Here is a 26,566-nt window from a genome sequence, read left to right as displayed (position 1 = left end):
CTCTTTCAAAAGCAAGGTTCAAGTCTGTGTGTTGAATGCACTCATCGGAAAGAAGTTTCTGAGAATGCTTCTGTCTAGTTCTTACGTGAAGATATTTCCTTTTCCAGCTGAGGCCTCAAAGCGCTCCCAATAAACACTTGCAAATTCTACAAAAGGAGTGTTTCAAAAGAGTTCTATCAAAAGGAACGTTCAAGTCTGTGAGTTGAATGCACTTATCATACAGAAGTTTCCTGGAATGCTTCTGTCTAGTTTTTATGTGAAGACATTTCCTTTTCCAGCATAGGCCTCAAAGCGCTCCAAGTATCCACTTGCAGATTCTACCAAAAGAGTGTTTCAAAACTGCTCTATCAAAAGCAAGCTTCAACACTGTGAGTAGAGTGCACTCATCACAAAGAAGTTTCTGAGAATGCTTCTGTCTAGTTTTTATGTGAAGATATTTCCTTTTCCAACATAGGCCTCAAAGCGCTCCAAATAAACACTTGCAGATTCTAAAAAAGGAGTGTTTCAAAACTGCTCTTTCGAGAGGAACGTTCAAGTCTGTGAGTTGAATGCACTCATCACACAGAAGTTTCTGAGAATGCTTCTGTCTAGTTTTTATGTGAAGATATTTCCTTTTCCAGCATAGGCCTCAAAACGCTCCAAATATCCTCTTGCAGATTCTACAAAAAGAGTGTTTCAAAACTCTTCTATCAAAAGGAAGGTTCAACTCTGTGAGTTGAATGAATGCATCCTGAAGAACTTTCTGAGAATGCTTCTCTGTAGTTTTTAGGTGAAGATATTCCATATCCCAGCACAGGCCTCGAAGTGCTCCAAATAACCACTTGCAGATTTTACCAAAAGAGTGTTTCAAAACTGCTCTTTCTATAGGTAAGTTCAAGTCTGTGAGTTGAATGCACTCAACACAAAGAAGTTTCTGAGAATGCTTCTGTTCAGTTTTTATGTGAAGATATTTCCTTTTCCAGCATAGGCCTCAAACGGCTCCAAATATCCACTTGCAGATTCTACAAAAAGAGTGTTTCCAAACTTCTCTATCAATTGGTAGGTTCAACTCTGTGAGTTGAATGAACTCATCACAAAGAAGTTTCTGAGAATCCTTCTCTCTAGTTTTTATGTGAAGATATTTCCTTTTCCAACATAGGCCTCAAGGTGCTCCGAATAAACACTTGCAGATTCTACAAAAGGAGTGTTTCAAAACTGTTCTATCAAAAGGAACGTTGAAGTCTGTGAGTTGAATGCACTCATCACAAAGAAGATTCTCAGAATGCTTCCGTCTAGTTTTTAGGTGAAGAGATTTCATTTCCCAGCATAGGCCACAAAGCGCTCCAAATATCCACTTGCAGATTCTATAAGAAGAGTGTTTCCAAACTGCTCTTTCGAAAGGAAGCTTCAATTCTGTGAGTTGAATGCACTCATCACAAAGAAGTTTCTGAGAATGCTTCCGTCTAGTTTCTATATGAAGATCTTTCCTTTTCCAACATAGGCCTCAAAGTGCTCCAAATAAACACTTGCAGATTCTACAAAAGGAGTGTTTCAAAACTGCTCTTTCTATAGGTAAGTTCAAGTCTGCGAGTTGAATGCACTCAACACAAAGAAGTTTCTGAGAATGCTTCTGTTCAGTTTTTATGTGAAGATATTTCCTTTTCCAGCATAGGCCTCAAACGGCTCCAAATATCCCCTTGCAGATTCTACAAAAAGAGTGTTTCCAAACTTCTCTATCAATTGGTAGGTTCAACACTGTGAGTTGAATGAACTCATCACAAAGAAGTTTCTGAGAATCCTTCTCTCTAGTTTTTATGTGAAGATATTTCCTTTTCCAACATAGGCCTCAAGGTGCTCCGAATAAACACTTGCAGATTCTACAAAAGGAGTGTTTCAAAACTGTTCTATCAAAGGGAACGTTCAAGTCTGTGAGTTGAATGCACTCATCACACAGAAGTTTCTCAGAATGCTTCTGTCTAGTTTTTAGGTGAAGAGATTTCATTTCCCAGCATAGGCCTCAAAGCGCTCCAAATATCCACTTGCAGATTCTACGAAAAGAGTGTTTCAAAGCTGCTCTTTCAAAAGCAAGGTTCAAGTCTGTGTGTTGAATGCACTCATCGGAAAGAAGTTTCTGAGAATGCTTCTGTCTAGTTCTTACGTGAAGATATTTCCTTTTCCAGCTGAGGCCTCAAAGCGCTCCCAATAAACACTTGCAAATTCTACAAAAGGAGTGTTTCAAAAGAGTTCTATCAAAAGGAACGTTCAAGTCTGTGAGTTGAATGCACTTATCATACAGAAGTTTCCTGGAATGCTTCTGTCTAGTTTTTATGTGAAGACATTTCCTTTTCCAGCATAGGCCTCAAAGCGCTCCAAGTATCCACTTGCAGATTCTACCAAAAGAGTGTTTCAAAACTGCTCTATCAAAAGCAAGCTTCAACACTGTGAGTAGAGTGCACTCATCACAAAGAAGTTTCTGAGAATGCTTCTGTCTAGTTTTTATGTGAAGATATTTCCTTCTCCAACATAGGCCTCAAAGCGCTCCAAATAAACACTTGCAGATTCTACAAAAGGAGTGTTTCAAAACTGCTCTTTCGAGAGGAACGTTCAAGTCTGTGAGTTGAATGCACTCATCACACAGAAGTTTCTGAGAATGCTTCTGTCTAGTTTTTATGTGAAGATATTTCCTTTTCCAGCATAGGCCTCAAAACGCTCCAAATATCCTCTTGCAGATTCTACAAAAAGAGTGTTTCAAAACTCTTCTATCAAAAGGAAGGTTCAACTCTGTGAGTTGAATGAATGCATCCTGAAGAACTTTCTGAGAATGCTTCTCTGTAGTTTTTAGGTGAAGATATTCCATATCCCAGCACAGGCCTCGAAGTGCTCCAAATAACCACTTGCAGATTTTACCAAAAGAGTGTTTCAAAACTGCTCTTTCTATAGGTAAGTTCAAGTCTGTGAGTTGAATGCACTCAACACAAAGAAGTTTCTGAGAATGCTTCTGTTCAGTTTTTATGTGAAGATATTTCCTTTTCCAGCATAGGCCTCAAACGGCTCCAAATATCCACTTGCAGATTCTACAAAAAGAGTGTTTCCAAACTTCTCTATCAATTGGTAGGTTCAACTCTGTGAGTTGAATGAACTCATCACAAAGAAGTTTCTGAGAATCCTTCTCTCTAGTTTTTATGTGAAGATATTTCCTTTTCCAACATAGGCCTCAAGGTGCTCCGAATAAACACTTGCAGATTCTACAAAAGGAGTGTTTCAAAACTGTTCTATCAAAAGGAACGTTGAAGTCTCTGAGTTGAATGCACTCATCACAAAGAAGATTCTCAGAATGCTTCCGTCTAGTTTTTAGGTGAAGGGATTTCATTTCCCAGCATAGGCCACAAAGCGCTCCAAATATCCACTTGCAGATTCTATAAGAAGAGTGTTTCCAAACTGCTCTTTCGAAAGGAAGCTTCAATTCTGTGAGTTGAATGCACTCATCACAAAGAAGTTTCTGAGAATGCTTCCGTCTAGTTTCTATATGAAGATCTTTCCTTTTCCAACATAGGCCTCAAAGTGCTCCAAATAAACACTTGCAGATTCTACAAAAGGAGTGTTTCAAAACTGCTCTTTCTATAGGTAAGTTCAAGTCTGCGAGTTGAATGCACTCAACACAAAGAAGTTTCTGAGAATGCTTCTGTTCAGTTTTTATGTGAAGATATTTCCTTTTCCAGCATAGGCCTCAAACGGCTCCAAATATCCCCTTGCAGATTCTACAAAAAGAGTGTTTCCAAACTTCTCTATCAATTGGTAGGTTCAACACTGTGAGTTGAATGAACTCATCACAAAGAAGTTTCTGAGAATCCTTCTCTCTAGTTTTTATGTGAAGATATTTCCTTTTCCAACATAGGCCTCAAGGTGCTCCGAATAAACACTTGCAGATTCTACAAAAGGAGTGTTTCAAAAGTGTTCTATCAAAGGGAACGTTCAAGTCTGTGAGTTGAATGCACTCATCACACAGAAGTTTCTCAGAATGCTTCTGTCTAGTTTTTAGGTGAAGAGATTTCATTTCCCAGCATAGGCCTCAAAGCGCTCCAAATATCCACTTGCAGATTCTACGAAAAGAGTGTTTCAAAGCTGCTCTTTCAAAAGCAAGGTTCAAGTCTGTGTGTTGAATGCACTCATCGGAAAGAAGTTTCTGAGAATGCTTCTGTCTAGTTCTTACGTGAAGATATTTCCTTTTCCAGCTGAGGCCTCAAAGCGCTCCAAATAAACACTTGCAAATTCTACAAAAGGAGTGTTTCAAAAGAGTTCTATCAAAAGGAACGTTCAAGTCTGTGAGTTGAATGCACTTATCATACAGAAGTTTCCTGGAATGCTTCTGTCTAGTTTTTATGTGAAGACATTTCCTTTTCCAGCATAGGCCTCAAAGCGCTCCAAATATCCACTTGCAGATTCTACCAAAAGAGTGTTTCAAAACTGCTCTATCAAAAGCAAGCTTCAACACTGTGAGTAGAATGCACTCATCACAAAGAAGTTTCTGAGAATGCTTCTGTCCAGTTTTTATGTGAAGATATTTCTTTTCCCAACATAGGCCTCAAAGCGCTCCAAATAAACACTTGCAGATTCTACAAAAGGAGTGTTTCAAAACTGCTCTTTTGAGAGGAACGTTCAAGTCTGTGAGTTGAATGCACTCATCACACAGAAGTTTCTGAGAATGCTTCTGTCTAGTTTTTATGTGACGATATTTCCATTTCCAGCATAGGCCTCAAAACACTCCAAATATCCTCTTGCAGATTCTACAAAAAGAGTGTTTCAAATCTGTTCTATCAAAAGGAAGGTTCCACTCTGTGAGTTAAATGAATGCATCATGAAGAACTTTCTAAGAATGCTTCTCTGTAGTTTTTAGGTGAAGGTATTCCATATCCCAGCACAGGCCTCGAAGTGCTCCAAATAACCACTTGCAGATTTTACCAAAAGAGTGTTTCAAAACTGCTCTTTCTGAAGGTAAGTTCAAGTCTGTGAGTTGAATGCACTCAACACAAAGAAGTTTCTCAGAATGCTTCTGTTCAGTTTTTATGTGAAGATACTTCCTTTTCCAGCATAGGCCTCAAGGTGCTCCGAATAAACACTTGCAGATTCTACAAAAGGAGTGTTTCAAAACTGTTCTATCAAAGGGAACGTTCAAGTCTGTGAGTTGAATGCACTCATCACACAGAAGTTTCTCAGAATGCTTCTGTCTAGGTTTTAGGTGAAGAGATTTCATTTCCCAGCATAGGCCTCAAAGCGCGCTCCAAATATCCACTTGCAGATTCTACGAAAAGAGTGTTTCAAAGCTGCTCTTTCAAAAGCAAGGTTCAAGTCTGTGTGTTGAATGCACTCATCAGAAAGAAGTTTCTGAGAATGCTTCTGTCTAGTTCTTACGTGAAGATATTTCCTTTTCCAGCTGAGGCCTCAAAGCGCTCCCAATAAACACTTGCAAATTCTACAAAAGGAGTGTTTCAAAAGAGTTCTATCAAAAGGAACGTTCAAGTCTGTGAGTTGAATGCACTTATCATACAGAAGTTTCCTGGAATGCTTCTGTCTAGTTTTTATGTGAAGACATTTCCTTTTCCAGCATAGGCCTCAAAGCGCTCCTAGTATCCACTTGCAGATTCTACCAAAAGAGTGTTTCAAAACTGCTCTATCAAAAGCAAGCTTCAACACTGTGAGTAGAGTGCACTCATCACAAAGAAGTTTCTGAGAATGCTTCTGTCTAGTTTTTATGTGAAGATATTTCCTTTTCCAACATAGGCCTCAAAGCGCTCCAAATAAACACTTGCAGATTCTACAAAAGGAGTGTTTCAAAACTGCTCTTTCGAGAGGAACGTTCAAGTCTGTGAGTTGAATGCACTCATCACACAGAAGTTTCTGAGAATGCTTCTGTCTAGTTTTTATGTGAAGATATTTCCTTTTCCAGCATAGGCCTCAAAACGCTCCAAATATCCTCTTGCAGATTCTACAAAAAGAGTGTTTCAAAACTCTTCTATCAAAAGGAAGGTTCACCTCTGTGAGTTGAATGAATGCATCCTGAAGAACTTTCTGAGAATGCTTCTCTGTAGTTTTTAGGTGAAGATATTCCATATCCCAGCACAGGCCTCGAAGTGCTCCAAATAACCACTTGCAGATTTTACCAAAAGAGTGTTTCAAAACTGCTCTTTCTATAGGTAAGTTCAAGTCTGTGAGTTGAATGCACTCAACACAAAGAAGTTTCTGAGAATGCTTCTGTTCAGTTTTTATGTGAAGATATTTCCTTTTCCAGCATAGGCCTCAAACGGCTCCAAATATCCACTTGCAGATTCTACAAAAAGAGTGTTTCCAAACTTCTCTATCAATTGGTAGGTTCAACTCTGTGAGTTGAATGAACTCATCACAAAGAAGTTTCTGAGAATCCTTCTCTCTAGTTTTTATGTGAAGATATTTCCTTTTCCAACATAGGCCTCAAGGTGCTCCGAATAAACACTTGCAGATTCTACAAAAGGAGTGTTTCAAAACTGTTCTATCAAAAGGAACGTTGAAGTCTGTGAGTTGAATGCACTCATCACAAAGAAGATTCTCAGAATGCTTCCGTCTAGTTTTTAGGTGAAGAGATTTCATTTCCCAGCATAGGCCACAAAGCGCTCCAAATATCCACTTGCAGATTCTATAAGAAGAGTGTTTCCAAACTGCTCTTTCGAAAGGAAGCTTCAATTCTGTGAGTTGAATGCACTCATCACAAAGAAGTTTCTGAGAATGCTTCCGTCTAGTTTCTATATGAAGATCTTTCCTTTTCCAACATAGGCCTCAAAGTGCTCCAAATAAACACTTGCAGATTCTACAAAAGGAGTGTTTCAAAACTGCTCTTTCTATAGGTAAGTTCAAGTCTGCGAGTTGAATGCACTCAACACAAAGAAGTTTCTGAGAATGCTTCTGTTCAGTTTTTATGTGAAGATATTTCCTTTTCCAGCATAGGCCTCAAACGGCTCCAAATATCCCCTTGCAGATTCTACAAAAAGAGTGTTTCCAAACTTCTCTATCAATTGGTAGGTTCAACACTGTGAGTTGAATGAACTCATCACAAAGAAGTTTCTGAGAATCCTTCTCTCTAGTTTTTATGTGAAGATATTTCCTTTTCCAACATAGGCCTCAAGGTGCTCCGAATAAACACTTGCAGATTCTACAAAAGGAGTGTTTCAAAACTGTTCTATCAAAGGGAACGTTCAAGTCTGTGAGTTGAATGCACTCATCACACAGAAGTTTCTCAGAATGCTTCTGTCTAGTTTTTAGGTGAAGAGATTTCATTTCCCAGCATAGGCCTCAAAGCGCTCCAAATATCCACTTGCAGATTCTACGAAAAGAGTGTTTCAAAGCTGCTCTTTCAAAAGCAAGGTTCAAGTCTGTGTGTTGAATGCACTCATCGGAAAGAAGTTTCTGAGAATGCTTCTGTCTAGTTCTTACGTGAAGATATTTCCTTTTCCAGCTGAGGCCTCAAAGCGCTCCCAATAAACACTTGCAAATTCTACAAAAGGAGTGTTTCAAAAGAGTTCTATCAAAAGGAACGTTCAAGTCTGTGAGTTGAATGCACTTATCATACAGAAGTTTCCTGGAATGCTTCTGTCTAGTTTTTATGTGAAGACATTTCCTTTTCCAGCATAGGCCTCAAAGCGCTCCAAGTATCCACTTGCAGATTCTACCAAAAGAGTGTTTCAAAACTGCTCTATCAAAAGCAAGCTTCAACACTGTGAGTAGAGTGCACTCATCACAAAGAAGTTTCTGAGAATGCTTCTGTCTAGTTTTTATGTGAAGATATTTCCTTTTCCAACATAGGCCTCAAAGCGCTCCAAATAAACACTTGCAGATTCTACAAAAGGAGTGTTTCAAAACTGCTCTTTCGAGAGGAACGTTCAAGTCTGTGAGTTGAATGCACTCATCACACAGAAGTTTCTGAGAATGCTTCTGTCTAGTTTTTATGTGAAGATATTTCCTTTTCCAGCATAGGCCTCAAAACGCTCCAAATATCCTCTTGCAGATTCTACAAAAAGAGTGTTTCAAAACTCTTCTATCAAAAGGAAGGTTCAACTCTGTGAGTTGAATGAATGCATCCTGAAGAACTTTCTGAGAATGCTTCTCTGTAGTTTTTAGGTGAAGATATTCCATATCCCAGCACAGGCCTCGAAGTGCTCCAAATAACCACTTGCAGATTTTACCAAAAGAGTGTTTCAAAACTGCTCTTTCTATAGGTAAGTTCAAGTCTGTGAGTTGAATGCACTCAACACAAAGAAGTTTCTGAGAATGCTTCTGTTCAGTTTTTATGTGAAGATATTTCCTTTTCCAGCATAGGCCTCAAACGGCTCCAAATATCCCCTTGCAGATTCTACAAAAAGAGTGTTTCCAAACTTCTCTATCAATTGGTAGGTTCAACACTGTGAGTTGAATGAACTCATCACAAAGAAGTTTCTGAGAATCCTTCTCTCTAGTTTTTATGTGAAGATATTTCCTTTTCCAACATAGGCCTCAAGGTGCTCCGAATAAACACTTGCAGATTCTACAAAAGGAGTGTTTCAAAACTGTTCTATCAAAGGGAACGTTCAAGTCTGTGAGTTGAATGCACTCATCACACAGAAGTTTCTCAGAATGCTTCTGTCTAGTTTTTAGGTGAAGAGATTTCATTTCCCAGCATAGGCCTCAAAGCGCTCCAAATATCCACTTGCAGATTCTACGAAAAGAGTGTTTCAAAGCTGCTCTTTCAAAAGCAAGGTTCAAGTCTGTGTGTTGAATGCACTCATCAGAAAGAAGTTTCTGAGAATCCTTCTGTCTAGTTCTTACGTGAAGATATTTCCTTTTCCAGCTGAGGCCTCAAAGCGCTCCCAATAAACACTTGCAAATTCTACAAAAGGAGTGTTTCAAAAGAGTTCTATCAAAAGGAACGTTCAAGTCTGTGAGTTGAATGCACTTATCATACAGAAGTTTCCTGGAATGCTTCTGTCTAGTTTTTATGTGAAGACATTTCCTTTTCCAGCATAGGCCTCAAAGCGCTCCAAGTATCCACTTGCAGATTCTACCAAAAGAGTGTTTCAAAACTGCTCTATCAAAAGCAAGCTTCAACACTGTGAGTAGAGTGCACTCATCACAAAGAGGTTTCTGAGAATGCTTCTGTCTAGTTTTTATGTGAAGATATTTCCTTTTCCAACATAGGCCTCAAAGCGCTCCAAATAAACACTTGCAGATTCTACAAAAGGAGTGTTTCAAAACTGCTCTTTCGAGAGGAACGTTCAAGTCTGTGAGTTGAATGCACTCATCACACAGAAGTTTCTGAGAATGCTTCTGTCTAGTTTTTATGTGAAGATATTTCCTTTTCCAGCATAGGCCTCAAAACGCTCCAAATATCCTCTTGCAGATTCTACAAAAAGAGTGTTTCAAAACTCTTCTATCAAAAGGAAGGTTCAACTCTGTGAGTTGAATGAATGCATCCTGAAGAACTTTCTGAGAATGCTTCTCTGTAGTTTTTAGGTGAAGATATTCCATATCCCAGCACAGGCCTCGAAGTGCTCCAAATAACCACTTGCAGATTTTACCAAAAGAGTGTTTCAAAACTGCTCTTTCTATAGGTAAGTTCAAGTCTGTGAGTTGAATGCACTCAACACAAAGAAGTTTCTGAGAATGCTTCTGTTCAGTTTTTATGTGAAGATATTTCCTTTTCCAGCATAGGCCTCAAACGGCTCCAAATATCCACTTGCAGATTCTACAAAAAGAGTGTTTCCAAACTTCTCTATCAATTGGTAGGTTCAACTCTGTGAGTTGAATGAACTCATCACAAAGAAGTTTCTGAGAATCCTTCTCTCTAGTTTTTATGTGAAGATATTGCCTTTTCCAACATAGGCCTCAAGGTGCTCCGAATAAACACTTGCAGATTCTACAAAAGGAGTGTTTCAAAACTGTTCTATCAAAAGGAACGTTGAAGTCTGTGAGTTGAATGCACTCATCACAAAGAAGATTCTCAGAATGCTTCCGTCTAGTTTTTAGGTGAAGAGATTTCATTTCCCAGCATAGGCCACAAAGCGCTCCAAATATCCACTTGCAGATTCTATAAGAAGAGTGTTTCCAAACTGCTCTTTCGAAAGGAAGCTTCAATTCTGTGAGTTGAATGCACTCATCACAAAGAAGTTTCTGAGAATGCTTCCGTCTAGTTTCTATATGAAGATCTTTCCTTTTCCAACATAGGCCTCAAAGTGCTCCAAATAAACACTTGCAGATTCTACAAAAGGAGTGTTTCAAAACTGCTCTTTCTATAGGTAAGTTCAAGTCTGCGAGTTGAATGCACTCAACACAAAGAAGTTTCTGAGAATGCTTCTGTTCAGTTTTTATGTGAAGATATTTCCTTTTCCAGCATAGGCCTCAAACGGCTCCAAATATCCCCTTGCAGATTCTACAAAAAGAGTGTTTCCAAACTTCTCTATCAATTGGTAGGTTCAACACTGTGAGTTGAATGAACTCATCACAAAGAAGTTTCTGAGAATCCTTCTCTCTAGTTTTTATGTGAAGATATTTCCTTTTCCAACATAGGCCTCAAGGTGCTCCGAATAAACACTTGCAGATTCTACAAAAGGAGTGTTTCAAAACTGTTCTATCAAAGGGAACGTTCAAGTCTGTGAGTTGAATGCACTCATCACACAGAAGTTTCTCAGAATGCTTCTGTCTAGTTTTTAGGTGAAGAGATTTCATTTCCCAGCATAGGCCTCAAAGCGCTCCAAATATCCACTTGCAGATTCTACGAAAAGAGTGTTTCAAAGCTGCTCTTTCAAAAGCAAGGTTCAAGTCTGTGTGTTGAATGCACTCATCGGAAAGAAGTTTCTGAGAATGCTTCTGTCTAGTTCTTACGTGAAGATATTTCCTTTTCCAGCTGAGGCCTCAAAGCGCTCCCAATAAACACTTGCAAATTCTACAAAAGGAGTGTTTCAAAAGAGTTCTATCAAAAGGAACGTTCAAGTCTGTGAGTTGAATGCACTTATCATACAGAAGTTTCCTGGAATGCTTCTGTCTAGTTTTTATGTGAAGACATTTCCTTTTCCAGCATAGGCCTCAAAGCGCTCCAAGTATCCACTTGCAGATTCTACCAAAAGAGTGTTTCAAAACTGCTCTATCAAAAGCAAGCTTCAACACTGTGAGTAGAGTGCACTCATCACAAAGAAGTTTCTGAGAATGCTTCTGTCTAGTTTTTATGTGAAGATATTTCCTTTTCCAACATAGGCCTCAAAGCGCTCCAAATAAACACTTGCAGATTCTACAAAAGGAGTGTTTCAAAACTGCTCTTTCGAGAGGAACGTTCAAGTCTGTGAGTTGAATGCACTCATCACACAGAAGTTTCTGAGAATGCTTCTGTCTAGTTTTTATGTGAAGATATTTCCTTTTCCAGCATAGGCCTCAAAACGCTCCAAATATCCTCTTGCAGATTCTACAAAAAGAGTGTTTCAAAACTCTTCTATCAAAAGGAAGGTTCAACTCTGTGAGTTGAATGAATGCATCCTGAAGAACTTTCTGAGAATGCTTCTCTGTAGTTTTTAGGTGAAGATATTCCATATCCCAGCACAGGCCTCGAAGTGCTCCAAATAACCACTTGCAGATTTTACCAAAAGAGTGTTTCAAAACTGCTCTTTCTATAGATAAGTTCAAGTCTGTGAGTTGAATGCACTCAACACAAAGAAGTTTCTGAGAATGCTTCTGTTCAGTTTTTATGTGAAGATATTTCCTTTTCCAGCATAGGCCTCAAACGGCTCCAAATATCCACTTGCAGATTCTACAAAAAGAGTGTTTCCAAACTTCTCTATCAATTGGTAGGTTCAACTCTGTGAGTTGAATGAACTCATCACAAAGAAGTTTCTGAGAATCCTTCTCTCTAGTTTTTATGTGAAGATATTTCCTTTTCCAACATAGGCCTCAAGGTGCTCCGAATAAACACTTGCAGATTCTACAAAAGGAGTGTTTCAAAACTGTTCTATCAAAAGGAACGTTGAAGTCTGTGAGTTGAATGCACTCATCACAAAGAAGATTCTCAGAATGCTTCCGTCTAGTTTTTAGGTGAAGAGATTTCATTTCCCAGCATAGGCCACAAAGCGCTCCAAATATCCACTTGCAGATTCTATAAGAAGAGTGTTTCCAAACTGCTCTTTCGAAAGGAAGCTTCAATTCTGTGAGTTGAATGCACTCATCACAAAGAAGTTTCTGAGAATGCTTCCGTCTAGTTTCTATATGAAGATCTTTCCTTTTCCAACATAGGCCTCAAAGTGCTCCAAATAAACACTTGCAGATTCTACAAAAGGAGTGTTTCAAAACTGCTCTTTCTATAGGTAAGTTCAAGTCTGCGAGTTGAATGCACTCAACACAAAGAAGTTTCTGAGAATGCTTCTGTTCAGTTTTTATGTGAAGATATTTCCTTTTCCAGCATAGGCCTCAAACGGCTCCAAATATCCCCTTGCAGATTCTACAAAAAGAGTGTTTCCAAACTTCTCTATCAATTGGTAGGTTCAACACTGTGAGTTGAATGAACTCATCACAAAGAAGTTTCTGAGAATCCTTCTCTCTAGTTTTTATGTGAAGATATTTCCTTTTCCAACATAGGCCTCAAGGTGCTCCGAATAAACACTTGCAGATTCTACAAAAGGAGTGTTTCAAAACTGTTCTATCAAAGGGAACGTTCAAGTCTGTGAGTTGAATGCACTCATCACACAGAAGTTTCTCAGAATGCTTCTGTCTAGTTTTTAGGTGAAGAGATTTCATTTCCCAGCATAGGCCTCAAAGCGCTCCAAATATCCACTTGCAGATTCTACGAAAAGAGTGTTTCAAAGCTGCTCTTTCAAAAGCAAGGTTCAAGTCTGTGTGTTGAATGCACTCATCGGAAAGAAGTTTCTGAGAATGCTTCTGTCTAGTTCTTACGTGAAGATATTTCCTTTTCCAGCTGAGGCCTCAAAGCGCTCCAAATAAACACTTGCAAATTCTACAAAAGGAGTGTTTCAAAAGAGTTCTATCAAAAGGAACGTTCAAGTCTGTGAGTTGAATGCACTTATCATACAGAAGTTTCCTGGAATGCTTCTGTCTAGTTTTTATGTGAAGACATTTCCTTTTCCAGCATAGGCCTCAAAGCGCTCCAAGTATCCACTTGCAGATTCTACCAAAAGAGTGTTTCAAAACTGCTCTATCAAAAGCAAGCTTCAACACTGTGAGTAGAGTGCACTCATCACAAAGAAGTTTCTGAGAATGCTTCTGTCTAGTTTTTATGTGAAGATATTTCCTTCTCCAACATAGGCCTCAAAGCGCTCCAAATAAACACTTGCAGATTCTACAAAAGGAGTGTTTCAAAACTGCTCTTTCGAGAGGAACGTTCAAGTCTGTGAGTTGAATGCACTCATCACACAGAAGTTTCTGAGAATGCTTCTGTCTAGTTTTTATGTGAAGATATTTCCTTTTCCAGCATAGGCCTCAAAACGCTCCAAATATCCTCTTGCAGATTCTACAAAAAGAGTGTTTCAAAACTCTTCTATCAAAAGGAAGGTTCAACTCTGTGAGTTGAATGAATGCATCCTGAAGAACTTTCTGAGAATGCTTCTCTGTAGTTTTTAGGTGAAGATATTCCATATCCCAGCACAGGCCTCGAAGTGCTCCAAATAACCACTTGCAGATTTTACCAAAAGAGTGTTTCAAAACTGCTCTTTCTATACGTAAGTTCCAGTCTGTGAGTTGAATGCACTCAACACAAAGAAGTTTCTGAGAATGCTTCTGTTCAGTTTTTATGTGAAGATATTTCCTTTTCCAGCATAGGCCTCAAACGGCTCCAAATATCCCCTTGCAGATTCTACAAAAAGAGTGTTTCCAAACTTCTCTATCAATTGGTAGGTTCAACTCTGTGAGTTGAATGAACTCATCACAAAGAAGTTTCTGAGAATCCTTCTCTCTAGTTTTTATGTGAAGATATTTCCTTTTCCAACATAGGCCTCAAGGTGCTCCGAATAAACACTTGCAGATTCTACAAAAGGAGTGTTTCAAAACTGTTCTATCAAAAGGAACGTTGAAGTCTGTTAGTTGAATGCACTCATCACAAAGAAGATTCTCAGAATGCTTCCGTCTAGTTTTTAGGTGAAGATATTTCATTTCCCAGCAAAGGCCACAAAGCGCTCCAAATATCCACTTGCAGATTCTATAAGAAGAGTGTTTCCAAACTGCTCTTTCGAAAGGAAGCTTCAATTCTGTGAGTTGAATGCACTCATCACAAAGAAGTTTCTGAGAATGCTTCCGTCTAGTTTCTATATGAAGATCTTTCCTTTTCCAACATAGGCCTCAAAGTGCTCCAAATAAACACTTGCAGATTCTACAAAAGGAGTGTTTCAAAACTGCTCTTTCTATAGGTAAGTTCAAGTCTGCGAGTTGAATGCACTCAACACAAAGAAGTTTCTGAGAATGCTTCTGTTCAGTTTTTATGTGAAGATATTTCCTTTTCCAGCATAGGCCTCAAACGGCTCCAAATATCCCCTTGCAGATTCTACAAAAAGAGTGTTTCCAAACTTCTCTATCAATTGGTAGGTTCAACACTGTGAGTTGAATGAACTCATCACAAAGAAGTTTCTGAGAATCCTTCTCTCTAGTTTTTATGTGAAGATATTTCCTTTTCCAACATAGGCCTCAAGGTGCTCCGAATAAACACTTGCAGATTCTACAAAAGGAGTGTTTCAAAAGTGTTCTATCAAAGGGAACGTTCAAGTCTGTGAGTTGAATGCACTCATCACACAGAAGTTTCTCAGAATGCTTCTGTCTAGTTTTTAGGTGAAGAGATTTCATTTCCCAGCATAGGCCTCAAAGCACTCCAAATATCCACTTGCAGATTCTACGAAAAGAGTGTTTCAAAGCTGCTCTTTCAAAAGCAAGGTTCAAGTCTGTGTGTTGAATGCACTCATCGGAAAGAAGTTTCTGAGAATGCTTCTGTCTAGTTCTTACGTGAAGATATTTCCTTTTCCAGCTGAGGCCTCAAAGCGCTCCCAATAAACACTTGCAAATTCTACAAAAGGAGTGTTTCAAAAGAGTTCTATCAAAAGGAACGTTCAAGTCTGTGAGTTGAATGCACTTATCATACAGAAGTTTCCTGGAATGCTTCTGTCTAGTTTTTATGTGAAGACATTTCCTTTTCCAGCATAGGCCTCAAAGCGCTCCAAGTATCCACTTGCAGATTCTACCAAAAGAGTGTTTCAAAACTGCTCTATCAAAAGCAAGCTTCAACACTGTGAGTAGAGTGCACTCATCACAAAGAAGTTTCTGAGAATGCTTCTGTCTAGTTTTTATGTGAAGATATTTCCTTTTCCAACATAGGCCTCAAAGCGCTCCAAATAAACACTTGCAGATTCTACAAAAGGAGTGTTTCAAAACTGCTCTTTCGAGAGGAACGTTCAAGTCTGTGAGTTGAATGCACTCATCACACAGAAGTTTCTGAGAATGCTTCTGTCTAGTTTTTATGTGAAGATATTTCCTTTTCCAGCATAGGCCTCAAAACGCTCCAAATATCCTCTTGCAGATTCTACAAAAAGAGTGTTTCAAAACTCTTCTATCAAAAGGAAGGTTCAACTCTGTGAGTTGAATGAATGCATCCTGAAGAACTTTCTGAGAATGCTTCTCTGTAGTTTTTAGGTGAAGATATTCCATATCCCAGCACAGGCCTCGAAGTGCTCCAAATAACCACTTGCAGATTTTACCAAAAGAGTGTTTCAAAACTGCTCTTTCTATAGGTAAGTTCAAGTCTGTGAGTTGAATGCACTCAACACAAAGAAGTTTCTGAGAATGCTTCTGTTCAGTTTTTATGTGAAGATATTTCCTTTTCCAGCATAGGCCTCAAACGGCTCCAAATATCCACTTGCAGATTCTACAAAAAGAGTGTTTCCAAACTTCTCTATCAATTGGTAGGTTCAACTCTGTGAGTTGAATGAACTCATCACAAAGAAGTTTCTGAGAATCCTTCTCTCTAGTTTTTATGTGAAGATATTTCCTTTTCCAACATAGGCCTCAAGGTGCTCCGAATAAACACTTGCAGATTCTACAAAAGGAGTGTTTCAAAACTGTTCTATCAAAAGGAACGTTGAAGTCTGTGAGTTGAATGCACTCATCACAAAGAAGATTCTCAGAATGCTTCCGTCTAGTTTTTAGGTGAAGAGATTTCATTTCCCAGCATAGGCCACAAAGCGCTCCAAATATCCACTTGCAGATTCTATAAGAAGAGTGTTTCCAAACTGCTCTTTCGAAAGGAAGCTTCAATTCTGTGAGTTGAATGCACTCATCACAAAGAAGTTTCTGAGAATGCTTCCGTCTAGTTTCTATATGAAGATCTTTCCTTTTCCAACATAGGCCTCAAAGTGCTCCAAATAAACACTTGCAGATTCTACAAAAGGAGTGTTTCAAAACTGCTCTTTCTATAGGTAAGTTCAAGTCTGCGAGTTGAATGCACTCAACACAAAGAAGTTTCTGAGAATGCTTCTGTTCAGTTTTTATGTGAAGATATTTCCTTTTCCAGCATAGGCCTCAAACGGCTCCAAATATCCCCTTGCAGATTCTACAAAAAGAGTGTTTCCAAACTTCTCTATCAATTGGTAGGTTCAACACTGTGAGTTGAATGAACTCATCACAAAGAAGTTTCTGAGAATCCTTCTCTCTAGTTTTTATGTGAAGATATTTCCTTTTCCAACATAGGCCTCAAGGTGCTCCGAATAAACACTTGCAGATTCTACAAAAGGAGTGTTTCAAAACTGTTCTATCAAAGGGAACGTTCAAGTCTGTGAGTTGAATGCACTCATCACACAGAAGTTTCTCAGAATGCTTCTGTCTAGTTTTTAGGTGAAGAGATTTCATTTCCCAGCATAGGCCTCAAAGCGCTCCAAATATCCACTTGCAGATTCTACGAAAAGAGTGTTTCAAAGCTGCTCTTTCAAAAGCAAGGTTCAAGTCTGTGTGTTGAATGCACTCATCGGAAAGAAGTTTCTGAGAATGCTTCTGTCTAGTTCTTACGTGAAGATATTTCCTTTTCCAGCTGAGGCCTCAAAGCGCTCCCAATAAACACTTGCAAATTCTACAAAAGGAGTGTTTCAAAAGAGTTCTATCAAAAGGAACGTTCAAGTCTGTGAGTTGAATGCACTTATCATACAGAAGTTTCCTGGAATGCTTCTGTCTAGTTTTTATGTGAAGACATTTCCTTTTCCAGCATAGGCCTCAAAGCGCTCCAAGTATCCACTTGCAGATTCTACCAAAAGAGTGTTTCAAAACTGCTCTATCAAAAGCAAGCTTCAACACTGTGAGTAGAGTGCACTCATCACAAAGAAGTTTCTGAGAATGCTTCTGTCTAGTTTTTATGTGAAGATATTTCCTTTTCCAACATAGGCCTCAAAGCGCTCCAAATAAACACTTGCAGATTCTACAAAAGGAGTGTTTCAAAACTGCTCTTTCGAGAGGAACGTTCAAGTCTGTGAGTTGAATGCACTCATCACACAGAAGTTTCTGAGAATGCTTCTGTCTAGTTTTTATGTGAAGATATTTCCTTTTCCAGCATAGGCCTCAAAACGCTCCAAATATCCTCTTGCAGATTCTACAAAAAGAGTGTTTCAAAACTCTTCTATCAAAAGGAAGGTTCAACTCTGTGAGTTGAATGAATGCATCCTGAAGAACTTTCTGAGAATGCTTCTCTGTAGTTTTTAGGTGAAGATATTCCATATCCCAGCACAGGCCTCGAAGTGCTCCAAATAACCACTTGCAGATTTTACCAAAAGAGTGTTTCAAAACTGCTCTTTCTATAGGTAAGTTCAAGTCTGTGAGTTGAATGCACTCAACACAAAGAAGTTTCTGAGAATGCTTCTGTTCAGTTTTTATGTGAAGATATTTCCTTTTCCAGCATAGGCCTCAAACGGCTCCAAATATCCACTTGCAGATTCTACAAAAAGAGTGTTTCCAAACTTCTCTATCAATTGGTAGGTTCAACTCTGTGAGTTGAATGAACTCATCACAAAGAAGTTTCTGAGAATCCTTCTCTCTAGTTTTTATGTGAAGATATTTCCTTTTCCAACATAGGCCTCAAGGTGCTCCGAATAAACACTTGCAGATTCTACAAAAGGAGTGTTTCAAAACTGTTCTATCAAAAGGAACGTTGAAGTCTGTGAGTTGAATGCACTCATCACAAAGAAGATTCTCAGAATGCTTCCGTCTAGTTTTTAGGTGAAGAGATTTCATTTCCCAGCATAGGCCACAAAGCGCTCCAAATATCCACTTGCAGATTCTATAAGAAGAGTGTTTCCAAACTGCTCTTTTGAAAGGAAGCTTCAATTCTGTGAGTTGAATGCACTCATCACAAAGAAGTTTCTGAGAATGCTTCCGTCTAGTTTCTATATGAAGATCTTTCCTTTTCCAACATAGGCCTCAAAGTGCTCCAAATAAACACTTGCAGATTCTACAAAAGGAGTGTTTCAAAACTGCTCTTTCTATAGGTAAGTTCAAGTCTGCGAGTTGAATGCACTCAACACAAAGAAGTTTCTGAGAATGCTTCTGTTCAGTTTTTATGTGAAGATATTTCCTTTTCCAGCATAGGCCTCAAACGGCTCCAAATATCCCCTTGCAGATTCTACAAAAAGAGTGTTTCCAAACTTCTCTATCAATTGGTAGGTTCAACACTGTGAGTTGAATGAACTCATCACAAAGAAGTTTCTGAGAATCCTTCTCTCTAGTTTTTATGTGAAGATATTTCCTTTTCCAACATAGGCCTCAAGGTGCTCCGAATAAACACTTGCAGATTCTACAAAAGGAGTGTTTCAAAACTGTTCTATCAAAGGGAACGTTCAAGTCTGTGAGTTGAATGCACTCATCACACAGAAGTTTCTCAGAATGCTTCTGTCTAGTTTTTAGGTGAAGAGATTTCATTTCCCAGCATAGGCCTCAAAGCGCTCCAAATATCCACTTGCAGATTCTACGAAAAGAGTGTTTCAAAGCTGCTCTTTCAAAAGCAAGGTTCAAGTCTGTGTGTTGAATGCACTCATCGGAAAGAAGTTTCTGAGAATGCTTCTGTCTAGTTCTTACGTGAAGATATTTCCTTTTCCAGCTGAGGCCTCAAAGCGCTCCCAATAAACACTTGCAAATTCTACAAAAGGAGTGTTTCAAAAGAGTTCTATCAAAAGGAACGTTCAAGTCTGTGAGTTGAATGCACTTATCATACAGAAGTTTCCTGGAATGCTTCTGTCTAGTTTTTATGTGAAGACATTTCCTTTTCCAGCATAGGCCTCAAAGCGCTCCAAGTATCCACTTGCAGATTCTACCAAAAGAGTGTTTCAAAACTGCTCTATCAAAAGCAAGCTTCAACACTGTGAGTAGAGTGCACTCATCACAAAGAAGTTTCTGAGAATGCTTCTGTCTAGTTTTTATGTGAAGATATTTCCTTCTCCAACATAGGCCTCAAAGCGCTCCAAATAAACACTTGCAGATTCTACAAAAGGAGTGTTTCAAAACTGCTCTTTCAAGAGGAACGTTCAAGTCTGTGAGTTGAATGCACTCATCACACAGAAGTTTCTGAGAATGCTTCTGTCTAGTTTTTATGTGAAGATATTTCCTTTTCCAGCATAGGCCTCAAAACGCTCCAAATATCCTCTTGCAGATTCTACAAAAAGAGTGTTTCAAAACTCTTCTATCAAAAGGAAGGTTCAACTCTGTGAGTTGAATGAATGCATCCTGAAGAACTTTCTGAGAATGCTTCTCTGTAGTTTTTAGGTGAAGATATTCCATATCCCAGCACAGGCCTCGAAGTGCTCCAAATAACCACTTGCAGATTTTACCAAAAGAGTGTTTCAAAACTGCTCTTTCTATAGGTAAGTTCAAGTCTGTGAGTTGAATGCACTCAACACAAAGAAGTTTCTGAGAATGCTTCTGTTCAGTTTTTATGTGAAGATATTTCCTTTTCCAGCATAGGCCTCCAACGGCTCCAAATATCCCCTTGCAGATTCTACAAAAAGAGTGTTTCCAAACTTCTCTATCAATTGGTAGGTTCAACTCTGTGAGTTGAATGAACTCATCACAAAGAAGTTTCTGAGAATCCTTCTCTCTAGTTTTTATGTGAAGATATTTCCTTTTCCAACATAGGCCTCAAGGTGCTCCGAATAAACACTTGCAGATTCTACAAAAGGAGTGTTTCAAAACTGTTCTATCAAAAGGAACGTTGAAGTCTGTGAGTTGAATGCACTCATCACAAAGAAGATTCTCAGAATGCTTCCGTCTAGTTTTTAGGTGAAGATATTTCATTTCCCAGCAAAGGCCACAAAGCGCTCCAAATATCCACTTGCAGATTCTATAAGAAGAGTGTTTCCAAACTGCTCTTTCGAAAGGAAGCTTCAATTCTGTGAGTTGAATGCACTCGTCACAAAGAAGTTTCTGAGAATGCTTCCGTCTAGTTTCTATATGAAGATCTTTCCTTTTCCAACATAGGCCTCAAAGTGCTCCAAATAAACACTTGCAGATTCTACAAAAGGAGTGTTTCAAAACTGCTCTTTCTATAGGTAAGTTCAAGTCTGCGAGTTGAATGCACTCAACACAAAGAAGTTTCTGAGAATGCTTCTGTTCAGTTTTTATGTGAAGATATTTCCTTTTCCAGCATAGGCCTCAAACGGCTCCAAATATCCCCTTGCAGATTCTACAAAAAGAGTGTTTCCAAACTTCTCTATCAATTGGTAGGTTCAACACTGTGAGTTGAATGAACTCATCACAAAGAAGTTTCTGAGAATCCTTCTCTCTGAGAATCCTTCTCTCTAGTTTTTATGTGAAGATATTTCCTTTTCCAACATAGGCCTCAAGGTGCTCCGAATAAACACTTGCAGATTCTACAAAAGGAGTGTTTCAAAACTGTTCTATCAAAGGGAACGTTCAAGTCTGTGAGTTGAATGCACTCATCACACAGAAGTTTCTCAGAATGCTTCTGTCTAGTTTTTAGGTGAAGAGATTTCATTTCCCAGCATAGGCCTCAAAGCGCTCCAAATATCCACTTGCAGATTCTACGAAAAGAGTGTTTCAAAGCTGCTCTTTCAAAAGCAAGGTTCAAGTCTGTGTGTTGAATGCACTCATCAGAAAGAAGTTTCTGAGAATGCTTCTGTCTAGTTCTTACGTGAAGATATTTCCTTTTCCAGCTGAGGCCTCAAAGCGCTCCCAATAAACACTTGCAAATTCTACAAAAGGAGTGTTTCAAAAGAGTTCTATCAAAAGGAACGTTCAAGTCTGTGAGTTGAATGCACTTATCATACAGAAGTTTCCTGGAATGCTTCTGTCTAGTTTTTATGTGAAGACATTTCCTTTTCCAGCATAGGCCTCAAAGCGCTCCAAGTATCCACTTGCAGATTCTACCAAAAGAGTGTTTCAAAACTGCTCTATCAAAAGCAAGCTTCAACACTGTGAGTAGAGTGCACTCATCACAAAGAAGTTTCTGAGAATGCTTCTGTCTAGTTTTTATGTGAAGATATTTCCTTTTCCAACATAGGCCTCAAAGCGCTCCAAATAAACACTTGCAGATTCTACAAAAGGAGTGTTTCAAAACTGCTCTTTTGAGAGGAACGTTCAAGTCTGTGAGTTGAATGCACTCATCACACAGAAGTTTCTGAGAATGCTTCTGTCTAGTTTTTATGTGAAGATATTTCCTTTTCCAGCATAGGCCTCAAAACGCTCCAAATATCCTCTTGCAGATTCTACAAAAAGAGTGTTTCAAAACTCTTCTATCAAAAGGAAGGTTCAACTCTGTGAGTTGAATGAATGCATCCTGAAGAACTTTCTGAGAATGCTTCTCTGTAGTTTTTAGGTGAAGATATTCCATATCCCAGCACAGGCCTCGAAGTGCTCCAAATAACCACTTGCAGATTTTACCAAAAGAGTGTTTCAAAACTGCTCTTTCTATAGGTAAGTTCAAGTCTGTGAGTTGAATGCACTCAACACAAAGAAGTTTCTGAGAATGCTTCTGTTCAGTTTTTATGTGAAGATATTTCCTTTTCCAGCATAGGCCTCAAACGGCTCCAAATATCCCCTTGCAGATTCTACAAAAAGAGTGTTTCCAAACTTCTCTATCAATTGGTAGGTTCAACACTGTGAGTTGAATGAACTCATCACAAAGAAGTTTCTGAGAATCCTTCTCTCTAGTTTTTATGTGAAGATATTTCCTTTTCCAACATAGGCCTCAAGGTGCTCCGAATAAACACTTGCAGATTCTACAAAAGGAGTGTTTCAAAACTGTTCTATCAAAGGGAACGTTCAAGTCTGTGAGTTGAATGCACTCATCACACAGAAGTTTCTCAGAATGCTTCTGTCTAGTTTTTAGGTGAAGAGATTTCATTTCCCAGCATAGGCCTCAAAGCGCTCCAAATATCCACTTGCAGATTCTACGAAAAGAGTGTTTCAAAGCTGCTCTTTCAAAAGCAAGGTTCAAGTCTGTGTGTTGAATGCACTCATCAGAAAGAAGTTTCTGAGAATCCTTCTGTCTAGTTCTTACGTGAAGATATTTCCTTTTCCAGCTGAGGCCTCAAAGCGCTCCCAATAAACACTTGCAAATTCTACAAAAGGAGTGTTTCAAAAGAGTTCTATCAAAAGGAACGTTCAAGTCTGTGAGTTGAATGCACTTATCATACAGAAGTTTCCTGGAATGCTTCTGTCTAGTTTTTATGTGAAGACATTTCCTTTTCCAGCATAGGCCTCAAAGCGCTCCAAGTATCCACTTGCAGATTCTACCAAAAGAGTGTTTCAAAACTGCTCTATCAAAAGCAAGCTTCAACACTGTGAGTAGAGTGCACTCATCACAAAGAGGTTTCTGAGAATGCTTCTGTCTAGTTTTTATGTGAAGATATTTCCTTTTCCAACATAGGCCTCAAAGCGCTCCAAATAAACACTTGCAGATTCTACAAAAGGAGTGTTTCAAAACTGCTCTTTCGAGAGGAACGTTCAAGTCTGTGAGTTGAATGCACTCATCACACAGAAGTTTCTGAGAATGCTTCTGTCTAGTTTTTATGTGAAGATATTTCCTTTTCCAGCATAGGCCTCAAAACGCTCCAAATATCCTCTTGCAGATTCTACAAAAAGAGTGTTTCAAAACTCTTCTATCAAAAGGAAGGTTCAACTCTGTGAGTTGAATGAATGCATCCTGAAGAACTTTCTGAGAATGCTTCTCTGTAGTTTTTAGGTGAAGATATTCCATATCCCAGCACAGGCCTCGAAGTGCTCCAAATAACCACTTGCAGATTTTACCAAAAGAGTGTTTCAAAACTGCTCTTTCTATAGGTAAGTTCAAGTCTGTGAGTTGAATGCACTCAACACAAAGAAGTTTCTGAGAATGCTTCTGTTCAGTTTTTATGTGAAGATATTTCCTTTTCCAGCATAGGCCTCAAACGGCTCCAAATATCCACTTGCAGATTCTACAAAAAGAGTGTTTCCAAACTTCTCTATCAATTGGTAGGTTCAACTCTGTGAGTTGAATGAACTCATCACAAAGAAGTTTCTGAGAATCCTTCTCTCTAGTTTTTATGTGAAGATATTGCCTTTTCCAACATAGGCCTCAAGGTGCTCCGAATAAACACTTGCAGATTCTACAAAAGGAGTGTTTCAAAACTGTTCTATCAAAAGGAACGTTGAAGTCTGTGAGTTGAATGCACTCATCACAAAGAAGATTCTCAGAATGCTTCCGTCTAGTTTTTAGGTGAAGAGATTTCATTTCCCAGCATAGGCCACAAAGCGCTCCAAATATCCACTTGCAGATTCTATAAGAAGAGTGTTTCCAAACTGCTCTTTCGAAAGGAAGCTTCAATTCTGTGAGTTGAATGCACTCATCACAAAGAAGTTTCTGAGAATGCTTCCGTCTAGTTTCTATATGAAGATCTTTCCTTTTCCAACATAGGCCTCAAAGTGCTCCAAATAAACACTTGCAGATTCTACAAAAGGAGTGTTTCAAAACTGCTCTTTCTATAGGTAAGTTCAAGTCTGCGAGTTGAATGCACTCAACACAAAGAAGTTTCTGAGAATGCTTCTGTTCAGTTTTTATGTGAAGATATTTCCTTTTCCAGCATAGGCCTCAAACGGCTCCAAATATCCCCTTGCAGATTCTACAAAAAGAGTGTTTCCAAACTTCTCTATCAATTGGTAGGTTCAACACTGTGAGTTGAATGAACTCATCACAAAGAAGTTTCTGAGAATCCTTCTCTCTAGTTTTTATGTGAAGATATTTCCTTTTCCAACATAGGCCTCAAGGTGCTCCGAATAAACACTTGCAGATTCTACAAAAGGAGTGTTTCAAAAGTGTTCTATCAAAGGGAACGTTCAAGTCTGTGAGTTGAATGCACTCATCACACAGAAGTTTCTCAGAATGCTTCTGTCTAGTTTTTAGGTGAAGAGATTTCATTTCCCAGCATAGGCCTCAAAGCGCTCCAAATATCCACTTGCAGATTCTACGAAAAGAGTGTTTCAAAGCTGCTCTTTCAAAAGCAAGGTTCAAGTCTGTGTGTTGAATGCACTCATTGGAAAGAAGTTTCTGAGAATGCTTCTGTCTAGTTCTTACGTGAAGATATTTCCTTTTCCAGCTGAGGCCTCAAAGCGCTCCCAATAAACACTTGCAAATTCTACAAAAGGAGTGTTTCAAAAGAGTTCTATCAAAAGGAACGTTCAAGTCTGTGAGTTGAATGCACTTATCATACAGAAGTTTCCTGGAATGCTTCTGTCTAGTTTTTATGTGAAGACATTTCCTTTTCCAGCATAGGCCTCAAAGCGCTCCAAGTATCCACTTGCAGATTCTACCAAAAGAGTGTTTCAAAACTGCTCTATCAAAAGCAAGCTTCAACACTGTGAGTAGAGTGCACTCATCACAAAGAAGTTTCTGAGAATGCTTCTGTCTAGTTTTTATGTGAAGATATTTCCTTTTCCAACATAGGCCTCAAAGCGCTCCAAATAAACACTTGCAGATTCTACAAAAGGAGTGTTTCAAAACTGCTCTTTCGAGAGGAACGTTCAAGTCTGTGAGTTGAATGCACTCATCACACAGAAGTTTCTGAGAATGCTTCTGTCTAGTTTTTATGTGAAGATATTTCCTTTTCCAGCATAGGCCTCAAAACGCTCCAAATATCCTCTTGCAGATTCTACAAAAAGAGTGTTTCAAAACTCTTCTATCAAAAGGAAGGTTCAACTCTGTGAGTTGAATGAATGCATCCTGAAGAACTTTCTGAGAATGCTTCTCTGTAGTTTTTAGGTGAAGATATTCCATATCCCAGCACAGGCCTCGAAGTGCTCCAAATAACCACTTGCAGATTTTACCAAAAGAGTGTTTCAAAACTGCTCTTTCTATAGGTAAGTTCAAGTCTGTGAGTTGAATGCACTCAACACAAAGAAGTTTCTGAGAATGCTTCTGTTCAGTTTTTATGTGAAGATATTTCCTTTTCCAGCATAGGCCTCAAACGGCTCCAAATATCCACTTGCAGATTCTACAAAAAGAGTGTTTCCAAACTTCTCTATCAATTGGTAGGTTCAACTCTGTGAGTTGAATGAACTCATCACAAAGAAGTTTCTGAGAATCCTTCTCTCTAGTTTTTATGTGAAGATATTTCCTTTTCCAACATAGGCCTCAAGGTGCTCCGAATAAACACTTGCAGATTCTACAAAAGGAGTGTTTCAAAACTGTTCTATCAAAAGGAACGTTGAAGTCTGTGAGTTGAATGCACTCATCACAAAGAAGATTCTCAGAATGCTTCCGTCTAGTTTTTAGGTGAAGAGATTTCATTTCCCAGCATAGGCCACAAAGCGCTCCAAATATCCACTTGCAGATTCTATAAGAAGAGTGTTTCCAAACTGCTCTTTCGAAAGGAAGCTTCAATTCTGTGAGTTGAATGCACTCATCACAAAGAAGTTTCTGAGAATGCTTCCGTCTAGTTTCTATATGAAGATCTTTCCTTTTCCAACATAGGCCTCAAAGTGCTCCAAATAAACACTTGCAGATTCTACAAAAGGAGTGTTTCAAAACTGCTCTTTCTATAGGTAAGTTCAAGTCTGCGAGTTGAATGCACTCAACACAAAGAAGTTTCTGAGAATGCTTCTGTTCAGTTTTTATGTGAAGATATTTCCTTTTCCAGCATAGGCCTCAAACGGCTCCAAATATCCCCTTGCAGATTCTACAAAAAGAGTGTTTCCAACCTTCTCTATCAACTGGTAGGTTCAACACTGTGAGTTGAATGAACTCATCACAAAGAAGTTTCTGAGAATCCTTCTCTCTAGTTTTTATGTGAAGATATTTCCTTTTCCAACATAGGCCTCAAGGTGCTCCGAATAAACACTTGCAGATTCTACAAAAGGAGTGTTTCAAAACTGTTCTATCAAAGGGAACGTTCAAGTCTGTGAGTTGAATGCACTCATCACACAGAAGTTTCTCAGAATGCTTCTGTCTAGTTTTTAGGTGAAGAGATTTCATTTCCCAGCATAGGCCTCAAAGCGCTCCAAATATCCACTTGCAGATTCTACGAAAAGAGTGTTTCAAAGCTGCTCTTTCAAAAGCAAGGTTCAAGTCTGTGTGTTGAATGCACTC

This window comes from Pongo abelii, chromosome 4 (genome assembly GCF_028885655.2).
Source record: "Pongo abelii isolate AG06213 chromosome 4, NHGRI_mPonAbe1-v2.0_pri, whole genome shotgun sequence".
NCBI lineage: Eukaryota > Metazoa > Chordata > Mammalia > Primates > Hominidae > Pongo > Pongo abelii.
Note: the sequence above shows the minus strand (reverse complement) of the source record.